General features: G+C 39.2%; 1 protein-coding gene across 5 annotated transcripts in view; it reads left to right on the top strand.

The window, feature by feature from the left end:
• The first annotated feature begins 3446 nt into the window (after window positions 1-3446).
• Window positions 3447-19036, top strand: part of znf462 (zinc finger protein 462) — a 53306-nt gene continuing 37716 nt past the window's right edge. For 2 of the 5 annotated variants that reach the window (XM_044096534.1, XM_044096535.1), the window contains exon 1: window positions 3447-4138. The gene's annotated coding sequence lies outside the window, so the exon portion shown is untranslated. Of the gene's footprint in view, window positions 5018-13575; window positions 14065-19036 lie in introns of those variants that run through there. The other 3 variants (XM_044096531.1, XM_044096532.1, XM_044096533.1) reach the window with 3 other exon arrangements.

Raw genomic sequence — 19036 nt, 5'->3', positions numbered from 1 at the left:
ACCCCACTCCCAAGGTGTCATCGTTTGGATACAGTTTATTTCACACTGCTTAGCAACAGCGTTGAGGAGATACTTGTGTTTCAACTCTAGTGGCAAGTATTGCACATTGATAACACAGAGAGCAAAAATCATTTGTCCATCCAAAGCTTTCTATTTTGCGCCACAAAAAGATGCATCTCGCAATCCATAATTCATTAACAAAAATCACAAGAGGGAACATCAACTTATCAGACATGATTAACTACGTATCTTGTATCACAAATTGAATTTGGCTCTGTATGGATGCGTGGATGTTAGACAGCAATCACTAGAAAGCTTGAGGTAGTTATGTGACACAAGCAGGAAAATGAGTTAGAGTTGGAGTTCAAGCCTCTCTGTGTTAATGAAAACAATAAAATCCTGTGCTGGAATCGTCGGATAAGATATGGCCATTTATTGTCCACAAACAAAAAGTGAGTGATAGAAATATTACAATAACAAAGACTTCTGATTTTCTATTTTACTTGTTTTGTGGACATAATATAGTGCCTTGTTAAAGTACTCATACTCCTTTAAATTTGTCTAATCATGCAAATGCCATAACTTTTCCTTCGTTATATTGGAATTTTATGTGATAACCAGCAGAATGTACCACATAACTGTGAAGTCTGAGGAAAATATATATAATATATAGCAACCCCAGCTGCCTGTTTCAGATGCAGTTCTGTTCCAACACACCTGAATCAAATACCTGACTGAAGTCAGGTGACCAACCATTGAAAAGTCTAAAAAATGCAGGATGTCAGCCCATGACCTGAACTGAAAGGCTTGGCATTAGAGAAAGAGCCACAAAGTCCCTGGTAACCTCGTGCCTCTTTCTATCAACACCTTATCCTGGCAGGTGGGATAAGGTGTTGATAGAACAAATGTCAGTCCTCTAATCTATAATGCCTTTATTGTTATCAAACAATAAAGGCACATCACCCATATTGTTCTAAAACAATAAAGGCACATCAGCCGTATTGTTCTAAAACAATAAAGGTATTGTTTTATTTAAATAAAGACAATTTCACATTTGCATTTTGAAGAAAGTGGAATATGTGAGCTCTTTATTTTTTTACTTTTGGCCTAAGAAGACTAACACTGCACTTCATGAACAAATGTTTCGCCCTCTGGATGTACAGTACTTGTGAGACCAGACGTCTTCACAGTCAGTGAAAAGGGATTCTTGTCCTGCATGTTTCAGATATTTAGACATGGACATGAAAATGCCAACAACCACCTGACTGAACATGGAGAAAAGAAATAGAAACTTGTGCCCTGTCTTTTCTAATGCTGCCCTGGGCAACTGCCCATATGGCCTTTTTAAAAAGACATCCACTGTTTTCAATACACCTGAATCAAATGAATGGCTCGCTACCATCCTCCTTTCATCATTCTGATGAAAGACATTAACTCAAAGAGATTGAATTCATGTCACACTTTTTCACAGGTTTATACATGTCTTTTTTTTAAGCTAGGTATTATTTTCCTTCCACTTGAGGAATATGCTCTTTATGTTGGTCTATGACATAAAATACAGTTAGATAACATACACTAAATTTTGTGGTAATATTGGGACAAAATTTGATCAATTATGGGGTGCAAATACTTTTCAAGGCACTGCATATTGTCCTACAGAACACATCTTCTCTAGTAAGAGGACCAAGAAGTCCTGCAACAGATGGCATCCCCTTTGCTCCCCCAGGGCCCATATATCAACAACATAGTCAGTCTGGGATTAGATGAAGGAGCAGAAGTTGCTGGGTAGTCTAAATCCACAGAGGAACTGTGGTAAGATCTCCATGATGCTTGGAACAACCTTCTGGCCAACAAACCTAAGGAGCTGTGTGTTGATTAATAGACAAGTACATGCTGAGCCAAACACCGACCTGATTTATGCTGCCAATTGAAGACTCGTAAAGCCTCCAAAATGTTCTTAATCTGTATAAATATGACCTCAAAATTTCATCAGATTCATGCGTGAAATCCCACAAAGCAAATCACAGTATTGCAATATTGCACTGGATAAAATACGACATGTCAGAGGTCAGATGTGGAAAAAATGGGTTTAAAAAATTTGCGATTAAATATCTTTGTGATTCCTTAAAGCTATCTTGGAGAAATACAGAGTTCTGAACTGAACTAACAAAAATGCAGACTTATTTTCTCATTTTATAGAATACTTCACTATGGTGGTATGATTACTAATTTGTTTCTCCAAAATTGACGGTAGCCTGTCTTGATTGAAAAGTTGCTAAAACAGGCAGTTTCCAGTTTTGGCAACTTCAGAAAAGTTGCCAAAGTTGGGATAAATTGTCAAGCTATAGTGTAGTGGTTTATTCTCTTCAAATAAAAACTTTGTGACAAAACAAATCCCTAAAAATATTTTCCAACAGTTCTCTAGTTTGTCCATGTGAACCTCATTTGAACATTCTGCAGGTGGCCTGCAGAGGCATATCTGGTGAGCAGCAGTTTTATATTGTGCAGTAAAAACTGTTCCAGTTGGTTGCTAAGCAGATTGTGAACCCATTGACATCCGCCATTATTAAAGGTTACGTTTATATAGCTAATCTTGAATTTTCAGTTTGTGGTTTGTTTGGACAGAAACAACAATTTTATTATTTTCTAAAACTGTGGGGATTTGTTTTGTTCAAACAAAATTAAAAATATACCCTTCTCAATCCTTTGTATAGATATAGATATGTAATATTTGTCCTACAATAAATTTATCTTGACTCATCTCTATTAACTCTAAATAAGTCTGTACATTTATTTCTATCTCTTGAATGCTCTCAAATACTTAAAAATTGTTTATCAAGTAGTATCACATTTGAGTTTTGACTATATTTCTTTCTTTGTTTGTTTTTAGATAGATAGATAGATAGATAGATAGATAGATAGATAGATAGATAGATAGATAGATAGATAGATAGATAGATAGATAGATAGATAGATAGATAGATAGATAGATAGATAGATAGATAGATAGATAGATAGATAGATAGATAGATAGATAGATAGATAGATAGATAGATAGATAGATTTTTTTCTAAATTCTTCTATGCAACTGCATTAATATGTAACTTGTGTGACTTTGCTGAAACACAGCAAATATAGTAATATTCACCTATAGCTCTTCACTAAAAAAAGACTCTCAGGTGATATATTACACTCTGGTTGCTCAATCATGCAAGGCAGGTAGGTTGCTTCTCCTCACTAACCACCCACCCACCCTTAAATGCATGCCTGGCCTCTTTGCTTCTTACAGCTCAGCTCCCCCCCCCCTCAGGCATCCAACCCCATCTTTTTACTACTGACATACATCTGAGCAGGACCCCCGCACCTTTTGTGCCGGGCTCTTTTTCTTTTGTTAGCTGGTCACAGCAGTAGCCCACAGGAGCACATCAGCCATTTTATTTTTATTTTTTTGTGATCGGAGCAAGGGGCATAAAATGAGAAAAAAAAAAAAAATTGATATTTTTATTAATGAATTATTTAGAATAACCCTTTGTGTTAATTGTGGTTGTGTTTACAAATAGCTGAAACGGCATTTTTTCTGTCTTACTAAATAAGCTTTTTTTTTTAATAAATAAAAATATAATATTTTTTTTATTCACGTATTTGTGGAAATATCTATATTTTTATGTATGATGTAAAGCTGCAGCATCACCAAGGTGAACTGCAGATAACCTCATGACGTTGCGCACATAGTATTGCCTGCCTATATAAAATTCACGGTGGCCGCGTGTATCTGCTGGTGCTCTGAGCCGCTGATAAGGCTTTGCAGATCATCTGACTTCAGTCTAGATGAAGGATGAGCTTCTCGGGCATAGACATTGTCCATCCTGCTGATGCTCTCTCCTCGTCTCATCGTAAACTCTTGTGCACCCTCTGGTGCTTGCTAGTCTCCCAAACTTCTTTGTGTAGCCTGCTTTGCAGATTGTCTTCCTTGTCTGTGTGGTTGCTCATTATTCAGAGACAGACGGATCTCAGGTCATCTGCAGCTGCAGCGAAGGAGAAGCAGGAAAGATGGCGATCATCCATTAGACCGACCGGGCGCACGCATGAAATACGAGGACAACTTTCGGGAGGATCGCTCGAGGAGAAGATTGTACCAGTGAGTTTTTGGTTTTAATCTCCCCTTCTTGTGATTGTGCGTCCAGTTTCGTCAAGATTGCTGCTGGGCTTTCAAGGTCCAAGAGAACGTCGGTGTGGTAGATCATGGGATATAATTTGGAGAGCGCCTCGTGAATGACCTGGAAAGAGCTGCGTGCTCGCTCGGGTTTAGTCCAGGGTCCAGACGAGGAAGTCGGGGCGAAATTTTTTTTTTTTTTAGTCACTAGGCTGCCCAAAAAGTCAAGTGGGTCTTCTCGCTTCCCAAGCCGCTGCTTCCTCGCTTATGTCGCCTTTCGGTTTGTTGTCAAAGTGACACAAGGAAATGGACGCGGCGGCGGCAGCGTTGGTGGTGGTGGTAGCGCAAAGTAGGAGGCTCGCCTGCGTGTTTCGGCAGCACCGGAGCGGAGTGTTTTGTTATTCCGCCGGCATGTCTGGTCAAGGGAATTAGTCGGTGGCCCCCCTCTCTCTCTCTCGCTGGTGCTTGCGCGGTAGCTTCATGGAGGAGCCATTGCTCTGGGTTGATCTCCTCTCCCAGACTCCATTAGCGACACAGAGAAGCTGCCATAGCCGCTGGTCCAGCCACACACACACACACACTCACACACACACAGGCACGCACTCACTCACCATGAAAGCCATGTCCAGTGCTTTCCTATCCCCCTCCTCCTCCCAGCTTCTAGAGAAAGAAACCTTATCAGCTAGCGATTTTTGGACTCCGTTCTCCACAGCGTTGGAGTTAGATATCTCTAAGATAACCCACAGTTTGGTTCTACCTATATTATGTTCTAAGCGTTTTTTATTTCTTGGGTGATTATTGCTTCAGTGTTACCAGCTTGACTGCTTGGAGGTGCTGTTTTGCTTGTCACTGGTCTCAAGTCAGGTATGTCACACAAAGTAGGGCTTCACCATAAAATGGAGGAAGGAAAGATGAGTCTCCAAGGAGAGCCCCTGGAGTCAGACAGGCAGGCAGAACAAAGGTTGTGTTCAGAATGAGCTCATCCACCTTTTCTTCTTCCTCCTCCTTCTTCTGCTGCTTTTTTCAGCTCTGAAGTTTTAGCTTGCTGAAAGGGAAGCAGGAGAAGTTTAAAAGTGACGGTGCGTTCAAGGTGTTAACACCCAGGAGATTTTTGCTTTCGCTTACATGCTTACAGATAGTCTAGGTCCGATCTTCAGGTCTGAAGATCTGCCAGGGTTTAAAAAAGTTAATGTTTCAAAACCACTTAAATGCTACACTGTTTTGTTTCTCTTTTTCAAACTAATTTTAATGAGGTCTAAGTGAAATGGTTGGAAATTGCTAATTGTGAATGGATTTGCATATCACCTCAATGACCTGCGCACCACCAGCCAGCTGGCTGAAAGAGGACTACTGCATTTCCTGGGTGCTGGTCATTTCACTCCTTAGCTCTTAAAGTAAATGTTCATATCTTGAGAGAAATTATTTTATCGTAACAGTATTGTTGCACTGTTTAAAATTATAATTATAATTATTATTTTTCAGTGACAAAAGTAATGCAATGGTTGAAGTGCACACTTTGTTTATGGCTTAGAAAATAGAACAGGGAGAGACAAAATGTCAATTTGAAGGAACAAATTGCGGAAAGAAGAAAACTGGTTTAAGATCTCCACTTTATTTATAGCAAATACAAATTTATTCAGTTAGTAATTATTTTTGGATGCACAGGTATTGGAAACTATTAAGTAAAAATATGGAGTACACCTAGTGGCAACACTGTTTTATGTCTGTTAAACTGGCTGGTTTGGCTTCTGCAACAGACAGCCTGACCAATCAGCTAATTAGCTTCTAATAGCCTGTTATGAGTACAGAGCTGGACAGCAAACTTGAAAACAGCTAATTTACTGCTTTTAATATAAAATTATATAATTATTGTTTATCTAAATAACACAAGCCAAATATACTAAATATTTATAATTGAATGTACTATTATATGGTAGGATTAACTGTTGCTCTTTCTATCTTTTAACCTCAATGGCACTCTAGTCCTGTGTAATGTTTTAAAGTGCTTTAGAAATAGAGCTAGATTTTATTGAATTTGACTTTTACAGTAAAAGCAATTAAGTTATGTTTTCAGTTAAAAAATTACACTCACAAATGCAGTTATACTTTTATGCTTGATAATTTTCTCGCTTATCATAACGTGAGAATCTTATACCAGGTTGTGGAAACAAACTTGGTATAACATTGGAAGGTCTTCAGCAAAAACATTTAGAAAATTTCCTAACACAGAGGATGTCAAACATTTTCTAAAAACTACTACGGCAGGAAATTGTCCAGGTACCACAATACAGTCACACGTGTTATTATTTGTACACTTTGACACAGTTGGTCAAAGGATGCTGTTTAAATATGCATAAAATTTTTACTCAAAATTAAACTTTTCCAAGTTTTGGGTTTGAAAAATATAGCATACAAATTCCCAGAAGTTGAAATTCTGCTTAGAAAGTTGGATCTCAAACTCCAAAATGGCTGCCTTGGATATAAATACCTCCACAGTGGTAGCTGCAATCAAAATGGTTGATTTTAAATATCAATCACTTTACATGACGTAGTCTCCTGTAATAAATATGTCATTATTGTGTAACCCATGTACTTTGCAGGCATATATTGCTAATTGTAGTTCATTTGGTCACTGATCATATTAATTTGGATATCCTACAGTTTTCTTATTTAACTGGAACACATTAGGTTAGGTTTGTCGTCATTTCTAGGTGCCAGTTCATAGTTTAGTGTTAAATGGACCCACTATTAAGTTTGTACAAGGACATCTTCATATTTCTTCCTCTACTCTTGTTTTATGATGTTTTGATGAAGCAACAGTCAATATGCTTGGACAGCTCCTCTTTTTGGCTGTTGGCATTATATCCCAAATCTTTTGTTTTTAATTATCTAGCACATTACTCTGCCAAAGTTACTTCTTGAATACCACTGAGAGCAGCCCAACCTGCACCAGCGCTGCTTGTTGATCATTTTCCCAACCATGACTCTATCTACAGGTGGACATGGGGATATGATAGAATTTTAAAAGCAGATCATGCCGTTTTTTGTTTTTTGGTCTTGCAGGTAGTTAAGGAATCAACACGCACGTACGCACGCTCTTCTGTTTTTGTGTGTGGGTGCGTGTTTGTGTGTGTGTGAGTGAAGCAACGGCTGTTGCAGGCGGTTTCTTGTAGGAAATTCTAATGATGTTTCTTGCTTTGTTTTTGATCCGTTTCCAGGCTGCCCCATACGGCCCTCTTTAGCGGTTTTCATTAAAATAAAAGCAGATCGTTACAACTTATGATAGCTTGGACTCGAGGGAGTGGAGATCTGGGCTGCACATGTTCATGTTATTACATAATTACTTGTATTGATGTGGTTTTTGAGCCATTTAGAGATTAGGTGTCATGCATGAACATGCTCTGTATTATCTGCTCAGCCTTAGGTGACTTTGTGTGCATAATAGACTGAAGGTGTCCAGCCTGCCTGGAGATTGAAAGGAGTGTGTGTATGTGTGTGTGTGTTCTGCAGCTTTCCTAGCCACTGTGTGAAATCTTGCTGACAAGAAGCCTGTGAGCTTGACACGGTGTGCTGCGACAAGGCTGGGGCTGGGAAGAGCAATCAAAATGGTGGCCACGCTCCTTCTCTCCCCACCTCGGTAGGGCAGACAAGTTCTCGAGGAGGAGCCGATAGAGGACGAGCAGGCGAGAATCTGCTGTGGTAGACACATTCGTCTGGCAAGACAGGCTGGCTGCGGCGAATCTAGTCTGCTAGAAGTTGCTGCAAATGAGCTTGGGGATTGCATGCTCAAGGGGTGATTAAGGTCTTTTGGTGGAGGAAGCTCCAGCGTCCACACAGATAACTCGTGCTCTGAGTTTGCACTTCCAGCTCAAGCTTCAACTTTCACAAGTCTGCAACACATTCCTTATCTGTTATTTATTTTTTTTCTCCACAAACAGTCGATTGATAGGATTCCACCTTTGGGTTGCAGAGTCTATCAAGCTCCTGAAGTCTGTTTGCTTGCTGTGTCGGTTTTATAGCACAATAGAGGAACATCTCACCATGCATTTCATATAAAGAAGAGGAAGCACCATTTTGTTCTAAATGTCAATCGATTAATCTGTAATTTGATCATCAGAAACTGAACCAAAAAGACCATAAAGCTAATAATTGCCAATAAGCTGATCATTTCTTTGATTTGGCAATCTGTAATTGAAGCCTCTTAATGTTCATATGGAAACTTTGCTTCCACTTTTCACCCAGTTTGTTTCAAAATCATTATTCACACCTTCAGCTAAAGTTATACTCATTTAATGTTCTTTACTTTATAATTTTGCACATGTCCTAAAAAACCTTTTTTTTCTTACAATATTAGATTCAGAATAAACATAGAAATGTTCTCATTCAACAAATAGGACAATAATCCTAAAGTTCTACATAAAAGGTAACAGGACTTTTGAAGACCTTTGAACTCTCATCCAAAATGGGATTTGGATCATGCATTAAAAGGATCTGGTTTAAAAATTGAGACCAGAACGATGATAGTGATTACGACACTGATTGGGCTTTATGGTCACAATAAGTAATCGACATAATTAAAGTTAGTGATGAGGTGTTTTACATGCAGTGAAATAAAAGACATAAATACAGAGTAAGGGGAAAAAATAGAAGTACGTCCTTTGGTGAACCCTTAATGGCTCCCTCCTTAAGAGCAGACTCTTTTCTTTTTGTTCCTTTCTATATTTTCTCTGCATGCAACTCCAGTAGATTAATTTTCTAAAGCCATACCTAAGCTCTGAATTTTTTTAGAGAAAAATATTTTATACTTTCATTTTTTGTTTATTTTTTTACATTTCATCAAATTAGGTTTAAACTTGTTAGTTAAGGACGTTTTTTTATGGATAATTGTGATTTACGTTTGAGGCCTACATTAATCCAAAATCATCTTCCCTTACTTAATCTTGCAAGTTTTATTTATTCTACAACTTTAGCAAGTTAAATAAAACTTACTAAATTTAAGTTAAATAGGTGTTTCTGAACTCTGGTGTGTGATGCTGTGAACAGAATCCAGTTTACATAGAAAATGTTACTGATTATATGTTTTGCCAGCCTTTAACATCTCTTTTCACAATCCAAATTTTCTCAATATAAATGATGGAGCTGGTTGTGGATAACGTAAGAACACATTGATTATAATTGCAAAACTATGGTTATCTAGGGAATTCATTTTCAATCCTCCTTACTGTTTCTTTATTAAGTAGGTAGAGATGCACATCAGTCTTCCTCCTTTACTTTTTAAAAAATCTGACAGGTGATTTTGATTTCTTTTTAATTTATTTATCAGAACTGCAAGGTTTAGAAGATAAATTCTACCAAAGCTCTTGGCTTTGTTGCACGCATCTCAAAAATATTGTTAAAATAGACTTTTTTTCATATTTTTAAATCGTTTGACCTCCTGATCTCTGATGTGAAAATGATCAGATTGCTGCATCGCTATTCAGTAGTTTTTGCAGGTGTTTTTCACAGCATATTACCACCTGAACTCCTTTGCTGGAGCAAGAAAATAATGAAAGCGGCTCATTTATCAACTAAACAAATGATGGAGAAGCAATGAATGGAAAAAAATGTTCAACAATTTTGGGCTTCCTATTCAATAAACGACTTTTGTATATCACTTAAAGATCTTGCAGGAGCCATTTACCTGAAGTGAAGGAGCTGAGTGCCTCTTCACAGCAACCCATAACTAACATTTATAAACGTTTGTCCAAATCTGTGATCTATTTTAGTAGCTCAATTGTCCCGATATAAATTAACACCAAAATTCAGCATTGAGGTGACAGCACTGAGGCCAAAAATGCTAAAGCCATTGCGTTTGTGAGGTGTTTTGATCATTTTAACTGGTAAAGCGGAGGATCAAACAGCCCCAGAGACCTCTGTGATGGTTTGAATGCTGGAAGGAAGTGGTCATGAAGCTCATCAGCCACCCGTTTCTCTATCTTTCTGCTCTTTACCTCCTCCTTTCTTTCTCACACGTACACGTCTCCCCTCCTCCTCCCCTTGTCCTGACCTCACTCATGCACACACTCACACCGCATGATGCACTCCTCCATTCTTCTCTACCTGGGGCAGTGAAGGAGGCCAGGAGAGACGCACAAAAGCAAATTGAAATGCTCCAGTGAGCGCTTTCTTGACGTGATACATGGCACATGAGATGCAGCCCGGCTTTGCTTGCTGTTCCACTACCAACCAAAGCGCTGTCCAGATAAACACTGCAGCCAAATTTTGTTCCTTTTTTGTCTCTTCCGTTGTTCATTTTGAGGCTCTGAAGCCTAATCATTTGAGATTGTGTTCAAACTGCGATATGATTTGCAGTGTGATCTGTCTGCTGTGTAACTTTTGGCCTGCTTAGAGACCTAAGTGCACCATCATGTCTGGGTATTTGGTGGAACAAGGAAGTGGCTAAGTAGCGGTGTCATTCCAGTTTCTGTTGTCAGTTGCCACGTTACACTGCTGCAGAACTGGTTCCTCCTCTTTGCTTTCCATCTGAAGATCACAGTTTCACTGTGCTTCCCCTCCTGGAAGAAAAAAAAGTGTTTGTATCTCAGGGCAGTTGTTTCCTCAACATGTATGTACCTAAGGAGTAGATTTTTTTTGGAAATCCTGATCTGAGATGACTGTGCAGATGTGACAAGGTGTCTTGTGAGACGAATGAGGAGTCCTATGGTTTCCAAATTCATCATGATTTAATGTCCTTCTGCAGTAGGACACAGTAAACCTACTCTGTCTGCCTCGAGCTGCCTGTGGTGGAGAGAGGAAAGGGAGAAAAAAAACCCTCAGGCTTCTTTGGAGACGCCCGTTCCTTAGGCAGTGTGGTGCCTCTGGACAAGGCCTTCATTGAGCAGGAACAGGACTGGTCTTGTAGAGAGAGATCCACACTGGCTCGGCCTCTGAGACAACAGAGCTGTCCATCCACGATTAAATATTTAGAAACTCGGAAAGGAGGTCCCTGTGGTAAGTTAATATTGATGCGTCTCTCGTCTTTCTTTCCCTTCTCAAACTTGTTGAGTTGCCTCAAGAGGTCAGTTTGGTAGAGCTAGAGAAGCAGAAGAACAAGCTCACCTCCTCTCATCTTCAATAAACTTTGAAGGTTTTTACTGCATTCTGATTGTAATCTGGTCTGAGTTTTTATTTTGAGCTATTTGGTTATTTTTTATGTGGGGGTTTACTGCTTCCCTTGTCCTCTGGGTGGTTACTCTGAAGTGCTCCGTCCTGATGAGCTTGTAACCTCACCCACCTCCTGTAACTGAAGTAACTGCCATGTCAGGCTTACAAGGAAGTCAGCATTGCAGTGTTTTCTGGCAGTTGTCCACTGAGTGCAACTCACAAGAAACCCTTCAGTGCATCCTGCAGCTCTTTTTTTTTTTGTCTGGTGATTTGTTTCTGGGAAAGAAATGCAGAATTGGAGATGCCTTTTGCTTTAAGTCAGTAGAGACATATTTGAAATAAAGTGGGCTTAATGTCTGGAACCTTTGAGATAATGAAAGGTTCTTTGCACAAGTATTCATACCCCTTGAACTTTAGCCCTAAACCTCCCTGGTGAGTGCTTCATGAAACCTTTTGTTACACTTATAGCTGCAAGTCTTTTGGGGTACTGAAATGATCACTTCTTGATTATCGCAAAATAGCTCAAACTCTGTCAGACTTGACAGAGAGCTTCAATTTTTACGTGTCGATCCAAATTGATCTTGATTCGTCTTCATATCAATTCGGAACAGCATCCTTGTGTCTGCTGAAGAAAATCATTCCTACACGATGAAGCTACCAACACTGTGTTTCATAGTGAGAGTTGTACAGTTTGCAAGTAGGCAAGAAAATGGAAATGTTGTTTCCTCTGACCAGAACGCCTTCTTCTAGATAATTGCTGAGTCATCTGAATACTTCTCATTGCTTTCTTTCAATAATGACTTTTTTCTTGCTACTCTTCTAGAAAGGCGAGGCCGGTTAAATGCAGATTAGTGGACAAAATATTGCCAGTGGATTCTACCTCCTGAGATGTCACCTCCCGTAGCTCCTGTAGAGTTATTATGGCAGTCTTTATGTTTCTTCTCTAATTGTCAGTCATGTCCTGGTAGGTCAGGGGTGGACACCTCTGGTCCTCGAGGGCCGTTGTTCTGCAACTTTTAGATGCATCTCTACTTCAACACACCGGAGTCAAATAATGAGGTCATTAGCAGGACTCTGGAGAACTTGACTTTACTTGGGACGTGATTCAGCTGTTGGATTCAGGTGTGTTGGACCAGGGAGACTCTAAGAGTTGCAGGACACCGGCGCTCGAGGACCAGGAGTGCCCACCCCTGTGGTAGGTTTTTGCTGTTGTGCCATGCTGTTAACATTTTTAGATGATTGATCAAACCGCGCTCCATGAGATTATCCTAACTCATAATATTTAAACAACTTCTCATCTATATCCTTGACCCATCTGCTGTGTTCTTCAGTTTTCATAATGCTTGTTCTTCACTGATGGTTTCTATCCAGCCTCTTAGGCCTTCAGAGAACAGCTGTATTTAAACGGAGGTGAAATTACGTGCGGGTGGACTTTGTTTAAAAGTTAGTTTGACTTCAGAAGCTGATTGGTTGCAGAGGATTTCATTCATGGGGAGCAGATTAAAAGGGTTGAATACATGCACACCTTTTCCTAGCACTTGAGTCTTTTGCTTTACTTAAACGTGGTGTATCTCAAAGATATACATTGAAGTCTGAGCGTGACAAAATGCCAAATAGTTCAGTGGTTGTGAATACTTTTGCGAGATGCTGCATCACGTGGCATTTTGTGAGTAATCCATGGAGTTTGTTTGTGAAACGATGCAGAAGCTTAGAGACGGCAGCAGATTGATTTGTGTGAGGAAGCCGTTTCCTTGGAGAAGCCGCTTTCCAAGGCTGCGTGGAATGTAAGGTTTCCTGGACTAATTGTCCTTGTGGAAAAGCACTTCCTGGTTTCTCTGTAAGGTCTGTCCTTGTCTCCTTGGTCGTGTTTGTTTAGCCCATGCAGGAGCTGATGAGCTTCAATTTCAGGAGCTCTGACTCAGCTCTCTCGTCCGACAGTGGATATGGTCTGGTTGGACTTGCTTGTTTTTTTGTTGTTGTTGGGTTTTTTTACCCTTTAGCCTACTTTTGTATGAAGTTTAATTTCTCTGAATTATTTTTTTAAAACCTTAAGTTAAGAAAGCTCTTGAGAAAACTAAAAATATCTGCCTACCTTCCATTGCAAAATAGTAAAAATAATCATGCCTGGAGCTATTAATTAAATTCTGCACTTAATCATTTTTGGAGTATTTCATGATGTTGCAAAGGGTTGCTCTTGAGATCCATCCTTCATACTACAAATGCTTTTTTTCCCTCTCTCTCATTTTATTTGGTAACGCAAACATCTTATTTAAACAAGCTTCCATGCATCATCTTAATGTTTTTTCGATGACAGGATTGCTGTAGCTTTTTAGAAGCAAGCTAACCAGACTTTGGATCCTGTCTTCAGCTTCTCTCATGGTTTGCTGAGATCAAAACCACACATCTCACTTCTGCTTTCTGCGTCTCGGTCATGACAGCCTGCAGAAGGAACCGGCAGGAGGGGAAGCTGCTTGCTCAGGTCTGCGCTCTTAAAGCTAAACACTTCCATCTGTGTAACAGGATAGCAGAGGCGAGCAGCTCCTCCACTCGGCTCGAGCAGGACGGTCAAAGACCTTGAGGAGCACAAAATGGCTGGCCGGCCGTGCCACTAATACTCCAGCGCGATTGGCTGTGTCTCCTCGGCCGCTGCGGGGTCTGGCTGTGTGAAATGGAGTCCTCTGTGTGGAGCGTTGGCCCAGCCTCGGCTCTGATGCAGAAGATAATTCTGTCAGCCTCGAGAGGGAGAGACGCGAGAGCAGCCAAGTGAGGTGACTATGCTAAGAGAAGGCTGAGCAGAAGACTTTCAGGTTACTGCTCAGTAGACTTGCTTCCTCATTTAGTCTTGATTTGTGTTGGGAGCTATTTTCACTTGCTGCAATTGAAAAGGTTCAATTTATGTTATTTATTTCATTTTTGGTATCGCACCAAAAAACAAAGGGTGCGTCAGGGTCTTTGTTACCTAACCTTCACACCCGGGAGGCTCTTGCTCAGGGATTCTCCAGCTTGATGTTTTCTGAACATGTCAGCCCTGAAGGTCACATAAATATCTCTGAGAATCACATCCAAAAGCAGATGTGAAAGATCGTATTCTGGCAGCATTTTTCTTGATAGTCTTCACCATGACAACCTGAAGACGGTAACAGTGCAGATGATGGCCCTTAAATGCCTGCTTCTTCGTAATCTGCCCGGTCATTATCGTCTAAGCAAAAAGAGGCCAAATGTTGTCACCAAGTGCTCTGTGCTGCAGTCGTCCCTCTTTTCAGAAGGAACATTCAGAGCCCTTTGCTGAGCACAAAGGCTACCCTTGGAGCAAGGTTACTTGTTCCATGATGGCCGGCTTCTTTCTCCCTCTCTCTCTCTCTCTTTTTTTTTTCTTTCCCCCAGTGCAGCTTTACACAGAAATGTGGAAAAAAAGAGAGCTGGAAATATTGGGAAAAGAAAATGTCTTGTGTTGTAATGAAGGACTGGAAAAAAAAATAAATCCGGAGCAAGTTCACTGATCTCACTGCATGTGTGATGCCAGGTAACCATCTGCCACAGATAAAGAGCTCAACACACAAGGTGTGTCTTATCTGGTGAACTTCAATACATAGTGTGCTTTTAACACTTTTAATGTCACGATTGGTGCAGAAGAAGTGCACCAAACTTTAAATCTAAAGTTTAGATTTCTATCCTTTATTCATTAACACGTTTTCTAAAAGGTAAAGATTTCTTAAAAAAAAAAGAAGTTACATTTATCTATAAATTGCATCATCAAATCTGGTCTTTAACCTTTTAACTTTATTGTCTGAGAGCCTAAAAGTGGAGGAACAGTCATTAAAAGAATAAGTCATTTCACAGCTTTACAACATAAATCCTGCATTAAACAGGACCTGTGATTCTTAAAACTGGGTCTGTTTTACACCTGCTGTTTTTAACAATAAAATGACCACAATAACAAAGCGAGTTGTAAGGCAACTGTGTTGTAAAGCGTCTGTAGGGTAGTTGTGCTGTTTTTTATAACACTATATGCTATTGTTACACTAATTAAACCACAGCCATATTGTCAAGACATCTTTAAATAGTTCACCAACGGGACCTGGTCTTCTTCCATATGCTGCCGTTGTCACTAAAGACGTGAATAAACTTTTAGCAGTTTTGAGGTGCAGTCAATTTTTGTTCAGAGGTGAAAATGTCCCAAGTTTAAAGTTGGGGAGAAGTAAAAAAATTCACATTAAGCAGAGATTTCATATGGGGGAGGTGGAGGCCACCCTCTATCCCCATCCTCAAAAATCTAATATGGCAGCCGTATGTTTATGACTTTGTGATATCCGCACTAATAAATGATTTATTTGCATTTCCAGTAATTTGTTTCTCACTGACTCTTTTTTAACAGATTGTACAGCTTATTTTATTTATTTATTTTTTTGAGTATGAAATGCAGAGACAAGCATTGCTGTTGGCTGCTGCTGCTAATCGTTGTTAGCCTGGTCATTGAGTAAAATAACTGACTGATCCTACTGGCCACTGTTTTTGAACAATTGATTACTTTGGTTGTTTGAGTTGCAGCTAATAGGGAATGGTCTCTGTGATGCAGCTTATGGACCAATTGTGCAAAGCTTCCACAATTGAGGTATTCCTAAAAAGCAGTAAAACTGCCATATCAGCAGCCAATTTAAGCTGTTTTGTGTCATGATTTGCCAAACACATAAAACTTGACTATCATACAATCCTTTTTAAGATAAATGTTTTACCCTCTATTATCTAAAACATGGGAAAAATTGAAGTTTCAAATGGAAATGGTGTAGGAGCCCTGAACGCAAGAACTCTTTGCCTGCAGTATAGATGATCCAGATGTTTCTGAGATGATGGCTGTATGATTCCAACTAGCAATTCATGTTTGAGGCGCAGCTTTCTCCCTCCTCCCTTCCACCTTCCTTCTGGTTTTGATCTCAGGACTGGCTTGGAGCCCTCAGTCAGCTGGATGCTTTGAGGTTCAAAGATCAAAATGGCTCTGCTAGTTGTCCTCCATTACAGAGGTGGCATATGTTCAGGCTGTTATGCATTAACTGAACTGACAGTGAGATTTTTAATTTATTTTGTTTTTTTGTCTGCATTGGTTCTTTTAAAAAGTGCAAATAAAGCTGCAAACTGTGCAGACAAGAACTTCACTCATCTATCTGGAATACTTAAGTAAGCGATCCCTTTCCTGCTAACATGAGCTGTTTCCCTCTCTTACTTTGAATGTGACACAAGTGAAGGTCAGGCAGGAGACAGATCAGCAAATCTTGCTGGACTGCAGTGTCTGAAAGGCTCTGCACATGTATTTATGGCTCCTCTAAGGCAGACTGGGATCATGGAGCAGATCTTCTGAATGTTCACTAGAACCTTGTAAAAAGAACTTGATGTCACTATAGACACACAAATTGAGCTTGGATAGGAGAGTAACACATTTAGAAAAATCAATCAAAGCCCATAACTATTCCACAAACATGGTGACAAAAGAACAGAATGACAGAACGAAGGCCGTGTCTACTTGAGGTCATCTCCCTATGATGGATGGCCCTATTAAGTGGAAGCTTTGAAGAAGAAGGAAAAAAAAAAAAAAAACTACCAAGAGGCCCACAGCAATGCTAAAAATAACTGAAGGTCTGTATGGTTGAATCTGTCTGCAGCTTGCACTTAGCTTGAGTTTTATGTGCTCTGCATACTTCTGATCTTTCCTCAAGGCAACAACATAAAAGAGGTCTTCTGGCCATGAGGTCTATTTTAATGTTAATTTCTCCAAGCATCTGGTTAATTCCCAAGCCAGGAAGCAGAACTTGTGGCCTGATGAAATCAAGGTAGAAGTCTTAACTTGTAAATGTGGAGCACTGGGACATGGAGTGCACAGCTGTTAAGTTGGAAGAGATTAAATTTCCTGACATTTGTATAGAGAATCAAAACAAGAAGGCCAAGAAAAAGTTGTGGCTTGAGGGTAATGTCCTGAACCTAGATTGTGAGAGTTTAGTGAGAGTTTAGAAACTGCTTGAGATTCCACAGATGCAGCTCTCTGTTGTAATATTTGATGAGTTTGTAATATTTGAAAGAGCACATGATTTTTTTATACAAATAAATAATAGAAAAATAATAATAAAACTTAAATCCATAGTGTACTTATCTCAGGAGGAGTGGAATCTCTTTTTAAATCAGCTGAATAGTTTGTTTTCTAGCTCCAGAAACACCAAAAATCAACTGACTTGGTGTGGAAGCACAAACTTTCTAACCAAGGTTTAAGCTGATGTCTCTTAAGAGATGGTGAATGCTACATTTTGTGATAGGTTATTTGATATGTTATATTTTTGAGTGCTTTGATTTATGATGTTATTTTCAAATTCAACCTGAATTGACCAATTCTCAAAATTAGCGTGATGATGAAATCTTTTTTTATAATGCCTGGAAAATGAGTTAACTTTTGACCTCCTGCTATTATTACCATTTTTAAATATGCTTAAGACATAAGTTTTGGGTTATTTTGTGCAGTATTTTAATAAAGTAGTTGAAATTATGCAAATTTTTTGTAGTGGGTCACAGCACAAGTTTTTACAGCTTCCAATATAAATTGATAGAGCTTGATTTACATTTACAATTCTGTCCTAATTTGTAACCTACACAGGCAATCTAGGCATATTTGAAAGCTATTCCATTCTTTTAAATAGAATTGTAATTGCATGATTCTTTTGGAAAATGTTAACACCGTGACTAACTTTGTTTAATTATGCTGAAATATATCCACAAAGTTAACAAAGTAGCACCTCAATGCAAAGCAATTCCATAGCAACAAAAACCGACTGCTTCAATTAAATTCTTTGTTGCATCAAAAAAAAAAAAAAAGAAAATAGAAAAGTTTGAAAAAAAAAAAACCTGTTGGTACTCTGAATTGAGCAAAGATGGATTTCATTAGTTGAGCTGAACTTTTGACTCATGGGAGGAGGCATGTACCAGATCTGATTTCACAAATGGTGTGGTTTTACTTCATGATGGACCTGCGTTTTTGATGTGGAAGTAATTGATGACTGTCTCTAGTCAGATGCTCTACGTTGGGCAGAGGTTGACCTACTTTCTAGAATGTCATAAGCCTTGAGAGAAGTGTCTATCTCCAGATTATTGCTTGAGGTTTTTTTAAAGAAGTGGCCGGTTTTTATTTTTGGATAATTTTGTTGTCTCTGCCATGATGTGAGGACACTTTGGACTCTCCAGAGCTGGTTGGTCTGCTCTGGTCAGGGCCTGAAATTCATAGTCGGTTTACTGGTTTACAAAGTTTTGCTCATACTTATTAGTTATCCTTCCTAATATGCTTTTTTTTTTTTTTTTACCAATCAGAAATGACTCCTTTTAAAGGAATTATGTTTGGTGTTTAGAAATTTCATACCCTTCCCATCGTTTTTATTTCATTTGAGGAGCCGTGTGATGAATGTTATGACAAAATGTTCATAGTGAGCATTATTGATTCCTCACATCTCTTCTGAAATGTGCCCCTCTCATTGATCGGGCAGGTGGGATCAATGTTTCATCTCTCCGTGTTCTGACTTCCGCAAATGAGCCGCACCATGTGATCACATCATTTTTGGAAAGAGCTCTGCTCAGGCAGAGAGGAATGAGGTCAGCATCCATCTATCTGGTCTTTATCACACAAGTGCTGTAATGCTATTGTAATATGGCAGATATTTTTGTGTTGATATTGTGTTAAATAGGATAGTTTGGCAAAGTATTTAATTTTTA

This window comes from Gambusia affinis, linkage group LG17 (assembly GCF_019740435.1).
Source record: "Gambusia affinis linkage group LG17, SWU_Gaff_1.0, whole genome shotgun sequence".
Lineage (NCBI taxonomy): Eukaryota > Metazoa > Chordata > Actinopteri > Cyprinodontiformes > Poeciliidae > Gambusia > Gambusia affinis.
This window is presented reverse-complemented; position numbering and strand designations above follow the sequence as displayed.